Consider the following 7,500-nt stretch of genomic DNA (forward strand, 5'->3'; position numbering starts at 1 on the left):
TATATATATGTATGTATATATATGTATGTATATCTATGTATGTATGTATATATATGTATGTATATATATGTATGTATGTATATATATGTATGTATGTATATGTATGTGTATATATGTATGTTTATATATATATATATATATATATATATATATATATATATATTTGTGTATATATATATATACATATACATAATCGTGTACTCTTGTCGTTGATGGGTTAAGTAATATTTCACCAAAGTCAATAAGAGATTTTAGGTGATTTTCATGCTATTTTATAAGGTGTAAGTGTTATAATATTTTCCCAAGTGTTACTCCAGGATTTAAGCCCGATTTATATACAAATATCTAAAGAACAGATCAAGTTCATTCGATTAAGATCAAAGCATCCTATATAAATATCTATCTATATAAAAATAAGGAAGAGGAAATCATATGTTCCTAACACAGAAAGGTGGGTTGTATTTAAGGTAAAAGTCTTTCTGCTTCAAACTTGGAATATATAGTCATTAGAAAAAAAAAATCAGCTGAGCAGGCGGGAGTGTAGGGCGATTACAGTATCTGAATCAAAAGATCGTGGTTATTTTACTATTTTATGGTGAACGAAAAGGAGCAGTTATTTCGCATTAAATCTCCGGTCTGAAGTCACAGATGACATCTACATGGAGTGCGACTCCTCAGCGGGAAGATGAAGATAGATTGTGCAACCCATCGTGGCTGCTAAGCAAGAAATGGTAGGCATTTCCCGTGCATCTTAATTTGCTGAGTGGACTGGGGTCGCTAGTCAGCAGACTTATTCCGTGTCACACAAATCTCATTACATGCCTTTTGGTTTGTCATCATTGCATGTCATCTGAACTATGAAGGGGCGACTTTAACATGTGTAGTGTTTGCAAAGGAGAAAAATACCCAATACGAACTTAGTTCACGATCAGATGTTTGATTATCTGAATCAGCTATTGCCTTACAATATACTCATATATGACTTAGCAATCTTTCTAGAGACTCTCTTTGTGCTTCTCTCTGTGATGGCACTAAATGATAGACAGATGGCCATAGATATATGTGTGTGGAGGTGATTATTATTACTATATAAATATATTTCTTAATGAAGAAGTATGAAGGTTTCTATTTAGCGTACTCCAGATCACATAATTTGTTGAGAAACTTTAAACCATAAGAGAAAGAACAATAAGGACATTTATCCCTGCGAGGGCTGGCCAAAAGCCTCCCCGGCGGGGAATCGAACCCCGGTCTCCCGCGTGACAGGCGGGGATACTAACCACTATACTACCGAGGAATCGGTATAATTGTCATTGTTCATATAATTGTCCAATTATATGAACATACTTTCCTAAATGTTACCCTTCGGAGGTCTCTATCTTTTTTTTCTCTCTCTCTTCCCCCCCCTCCCCCTTTCTCTCTCTCTCTCTCTCTCTCTCTCTCTCTCTCTCTATATATATATATATATATATATATATATATATAAATGTGTGTGTATGAATATATATACTCATACTTTTAGATAATCATATATATATATATATATATATATATATATATATATATATATATATATATATTCGTATATACATATATATATTCATATACACACATATATGTATGTATATACATGTATACATACATATATACATATATATGTATATATACATACATGTTTCTTTTTACTCATTCATATATACATATACATACAGGAATGCACATACGTATATATATATATATATATATATATATATATATATATATATATATATATATATGTGTGTGTGTGTGTGTGTGTGTGTGTGTGTGTGTGTATGTACATATATATGTGTGTGTAATTTATATATATATATATATATATATATATATATATATATATATATATATACATACATACATGCCGGAGACTAAAAGAGTATATAATATCAAGATCGAAATCTGGCATCTCTGCGGCCTAAATTCACCAACGGCCTGACAGGTATTATCAAGGTCCTAATTATGAACATTGAACAGTTGCAGAATTTATATGAAAGGAATTATAACAATATAAAACCTAAACCTCCATTCATGTGACTTTAATGACTGATCTTAATAATCTCCTATTTAGCTGCATCATCTTTGGACATTCGGACGAGCTGACCGCATACCCAGAATTGGTCATTACCGCTCTTGAGACAATCACAGCTGAGTCGGGCAGCACTCTATCCAATGAGAATAGGTCATCCCTGCCCTCGAAGTGACCCAGCATCTCGCCTCAGAATAGGTCCATTTAAATTCAGACAGAATCAGTTCAGCCTTCGTGTTGAGAGGTCATCCTCTCCCTTCGACTCCTCCTCAAGGATTCCAGGTAGATAATGGTCAAGTGCCTTAGTGACTTAATACATATACTGTGCATTAATGTTATAATGTTATATATCTTGAGTTATAATATACTGTTATTGTTTTAGAGCTACCGTATTTCACAACGCCCTTTATCTATTATGTGGGGGTAATTAGAACATCTCTATACGATCACAGGTATAAAAGGCGAGTCTGATATTTAATTTTCAGGTTTTCGTATATGTAGGTTTATATATAAATATACATATATATACAAATATATATATATATATACATACATATTTATATATATAACATACATATATACACACGCATATGTATACAATTTTTTATATATATATATATATATATATATATATATATATATATATATATATATGTGTGTGTGTGTGTGTGTGTGTATGTGTGTGTGTGTGTGTGTGTGTGTGTATGTATGTGCGTATGCGTGTATGCGTGTGTGTGTGTTTGTGTATATATATACAAAAAAATCCCTATAGAAAATTATATGCATACAAACACAGTGTGTGGTTTGTATGCATATTTAATGTATATATATACATATATATATATATATATATATATATATATATATATATATATATATATATATATATATATATGTATACATATATATATACATATATATATATATATATATATATATATACATATATATATATATATATATATATATATATGCGTGAGTGTGTACAGATGTATACACATTTATATGCATATATATGTATATGTGTATATATAAATATACATATATATACATATATACACACGCGCGCGCGCATGTGTATTCAAATTTATATATATATATATTTATATATATATGTGTGTGTGTGTGCGTGCGTGCGTGACATGACTGGGGTTGCAAGGGAAAAAAATACTACTGGTTCAGACTTTATAAAAGATGAAAAGGAAGCTGCAGTTGTGAAGCTAGTCTTTTTTCTAGCAAATGTCTGGAAGGTAAAACTCCCAAGTCATGGAAAAATGCATATTAATTCGTAAAAAAATGTGGATATAAAGGATCTGACTGAGCGTTGACCTGTAACCCTTCCGCCAATCTTCTATAGACTCTTAGCAATGGCATCTCAAGTGCATCAGATGCTAATCAACAAAGGGCTCGTTTTTGCAATGGATTCTCACCAACATATCACGTCCTAAACCAAATAAGGGAGAAAACGTACGAGGACAGGAAGCCTCGGTCTATGACTTTCGCCATTTATGAATAGGAATTAGATTATTTGCTTCTGTGGAAAAAGAAGTAAGGTTTAAATCACTTCGGAAAGAAGGTATTCAGGAGGTACTTTTTGAATAACGAAAAATATCGCATTTATATGGGTGGAACAGCTTCATACAAAACAAAACAAAAATCTGAATCAGAGAGGAGATTATATTCTAACTTTCTTTTTATGTTTTTTTTTTTTTTTTTTTTATTCTGTCTCTATATACCTTATAATGCTCTACACTTTCCTATTTCAACAAGTCTGCAAAATCTCGACATGTAGTCTTCGTTATCAATTTTTATTTGGATTATACACTGAAAATATTGGTGTTTTCTTTGCTATCATAAATGAAGATTAGTGTAATTTGTAAATCTAGTTCAGATTTGCTTAATCATCCTTTTGAAAATTTGACCAAAACAAAAACCACAAAATGGCTCCGATTTTGTTGGAAATATATATATATATTTTTTTTATCCCGAATATTCACGCTGGTTATCATCATATCTTATCACTCTACCACTGAGTCCAGCGATAAGATTGGCTTCCATTAGATCTTGATTGGATCATATTGGTACCAACTAGCAATTATGGGATATATGGTCCATGGTCTGGTTAGGCTCACCACATGTGCATAATGTAAAAATATGATCTTTCTCGCAATAATATAATAAAAATTAATTTGACTTCAAAGGAACACCCATAGTTTGAAATTAAAGTAAATGGTAAAACTCTAAATGTACCATTCGTAATAATCAACCAGGCGTTAACCCACTGACAAAGGGGACTGGACCGTCATCTTCATCTCTATGAGAATTTATATATATATATATATATATATATATATATATATATATATATATATATATATATGTATGTATGTTGTGAGGCCCTGCGATCTCCTCCTTCCTACCTTGTCCCCCCCTGGCCCTTGTCCTTCCCCCTCTTCCTTCTCCCCCCCCCCCCCACCCCTTCCCATTTTCCCGCGCTCCTTTTCCTGTTTTTCTCCCTTTTCTCCCCCCTTCCTTATTTTCTACCCCGACCTAGCCTCTTCCGTTTTCTACTCCATGTTTCGTCTGCTCTCCTCGCTCCCTTACTCGCACTCCCCTCTCGTTTCTGATTTTGCTATTTTTTATTTACTTTATTCTATTCTGTTTTCTTATTAATTTCTTCTCTCTCGGTTCTCTACTCCTTTATCTTCCATGCTATATCTCTTACCTTACTCCTCTGTGCTTGCTGTCTTATTTCTCTCCCCCCCCCTCTCTCTCTCTCTTCACCCTTATCCGCCCTAGCCTTATTCTGCTATTCCTCTCCCCCTTCCTCTTCCCTAATCCCCCCCCCCCCCACCTTATCCTGTTTCAGGTCCGTATGGAATCCAGGGAGGTTCATGAAACATCGCCAGGATGACTCCACATACACATACACATGCACCCACGCCCGAATTGGAAAATAGGCTTTAGTACATTTTAACAACGAAAGTGTTGGTCACTTACTTTTTAGATTTTAAATCTCTTTAATTATTTTTTTTATACATTCTTTTCACTTACCACGAATGCCACGTCACCCACTTTTATTTTCTATTTTTATGTATTATGTATTTGTATTTGACTTTTAGTGTTTGTAATATTCTGTTTTACCATATCGTTTTATTTGATACTTTTATTTTATGTTTAAAGTCACGCCGAAGCCACTTGGCTAATTTTATAATTGTTACTTTTTTGTGTTCGTTTTACTGTTTTTTAATGGAATTTGTATTCTTGTTTTTTCTCTTAATTATATAAGATTGTAAATACCCGTTTGAGCTTGTCTGTTTTATTGGTTAATAATTAATATGAAAACATATTTTCCACGTCCATAGCCCATCGGCTATAAATAGTCGACGAGCTGAGAATAAATCAGTTTTCTCTGGAACTCGGTGTTTCTCTAACCCTCCCTGGATTACCCTGGAATACCCTTGTGGCGACGCAGGAGCAGCAAAACCAAGGTTGTACTGACTCGACTTACATGCCAGTTAGGACAAAGCTGGACTTGCTATTGTAATAACAATTTTGTGAGGGAGATACACTGGCCAATACCAGCCAGAGACACCCATGTCGTTTTACTTTAATTTTTCTTTTATTAATTTTTTAAGAGTTTTAACTCTTAAACTATTTGCTTCTGGGCATTTCTATACTTTTCTTCATACTCTTTTACTATTTATTGTTTTAAACAAGGACTAACGAACGCAACCAGACCCTCGTCAGGGACATTCACCTGGAGAATGGTACTTGGTCTCCTTAAGGTGCTCTCTCTCTTTCTTCTGGCCCTAAGCCGTCATCCCCGCTTGGGTGGATGTATTTCCGGGCTTCCCCATGACAGATATCCTTAATTTGTATGTATATATATATATATATATATATATATATATACATATATATATGTATATATATTCTATTCCTAACACAGAAAGGATGGTTGTAGTTAAGGTAAAGGTTTTTCTGCTTCAAACTTGGAATATATAGAGTCATTAGGAAAAAATAGCATTTTCAGCCGAGCGGGCGGGAGAGTAGGGCGATTACTGTGTCTGTATAAAGGCTCTGACCGAGCGTTGACCTGTAACCCTTCCGCCAATCTTCTACAGACTGATAGCAATGGCCGTCACACATGGCATCTCAGGTGCATCAGACTCTAATCAACAAAGGGCTCGCTTTTGCAATGGATTCTCACCAACATATCGCGTCCTAAACCAAATAAGGGAGAAAACGAACGAGGACAGGAAGCCTCGGTTTATGACTTTCGCCATTTATGAATAGGAATTAGATTATTTGCTTCTGTGGAAAAAGGTTAAAAGCACTTCGGAAAGAAGGTATTCAGGAGGTACTTTTTGAATAACGAAATATATCGCATTCATATGGTTAGAATAGCGACCATAAAGCTTCATATAAGACAAAACAAAAAAATCTGAATCAGAAAGGAGATTATAATGAAACTTTCTTTTTCGCGGCTTTTTTTTCTATCTCTGTATACCTTATAACATGTTTGCATGCCTTTCGTGCTTCGTCTGATTATTTGTCTCGTGTTTTATTTGTTTGTTCTTAACTGTTTTATTTGTTCGTTTGTCCTTTGTTCAGTTTATTTTAGTATCCGTTCGTAAAATAGATTGTTCTTGTTCGTTTCACATGGTAGTTTTTATATCTACGTTGATGTAGTGTAAATCTTAGCCTATTTGTTTTTTAATTGCCGTCCTGGCATTCTACAAGCATTTTTCGTTATCTAAGGGCACACCTCAGATGGACTGTCCGTTTTCTTGTGGACTGCCCCATTGTTAGATGGCGTTACCACCATAGCCATATACCCTCATACCCATGTGGATGGGTGAGAGCACTGTTTAGCGCCATCACTCTCGGTTGTGATGCAGCTTGGGGCAGGTCATAGGATTTTTGCCTTTGGGTGTCGTCCGTTTTTTTTGGTTTTGTTTTGTTTTGTTTTTTTCTCTCTCTCTTTTTTTCTCTTCTCTTTTTTTTATACTCTGCTCGTAATCCGCCCATAGTCTCCAAAGTTAAGTATGACGTGCATTGTAGGATTTTATTAAAGCACATATCTTAACTGCCACGGGGAAATAATGCTAACTTTACAACCTCACGGGTTTATGTGTTGGAAGACTTTGAATGCTACCGGCCTCGCTCGTTTTTGTTTTGTCCATGTGTATTTTAATTAGTTTATGTGACTGTGTCAATTGTCCTGTGGACTCTTTAGTAACACAACTATGAGAGTGCTTTACTTGTATATTTTATGAGAGTACTTTGCTTGTATAATTATTTCAAGTATTGAGATTTAATAAATGTATCATGTCTTGTTGCAATGTTTTAGTTACCCTGCACACTGATCCCCATAAGACATCCAAACAATTCAATTCGCTTTGTAATCAGTAATAAATGTATTCAAGGAA

At 34.2% G+C, this 7,500-nt stretch overlaps 1 non-coding gene across 1 annotated transcript; it reads right to left on the bottom strand.

Annotated features, from left to right (window-relative positions):
• Positions 1-1,225: 1,225 nt before the first annotated feature.
• On the bottom strand, positions 1,226-1,297 carry TRNAD-GUC (transfer RNA aspartic acid (anticodon GUC)). Its single transcript has one exon. It is a non-coding gene; the product is annotated as a tRNA-Asp (tRNA).
• Between the last annotated feature and the right edge of the window lie 6,203 nt (positions 1,298-7,500).

Source organism: Penaeus japonicus, unplaced genomic scaffold (genome assembly GCF_977035675.1).
Source record: "Penaeus japonicus unplaced genomic scaffold, GWHDUDI00000001_assembly GWHDUDI00000016, whole genome shotgun sequence".
NCBI lineage: Eukaryota > Metazoa > Arthropoda > Malacostraca > Decapoda > Penaeidae > Penaeus > Penaeus japonicus.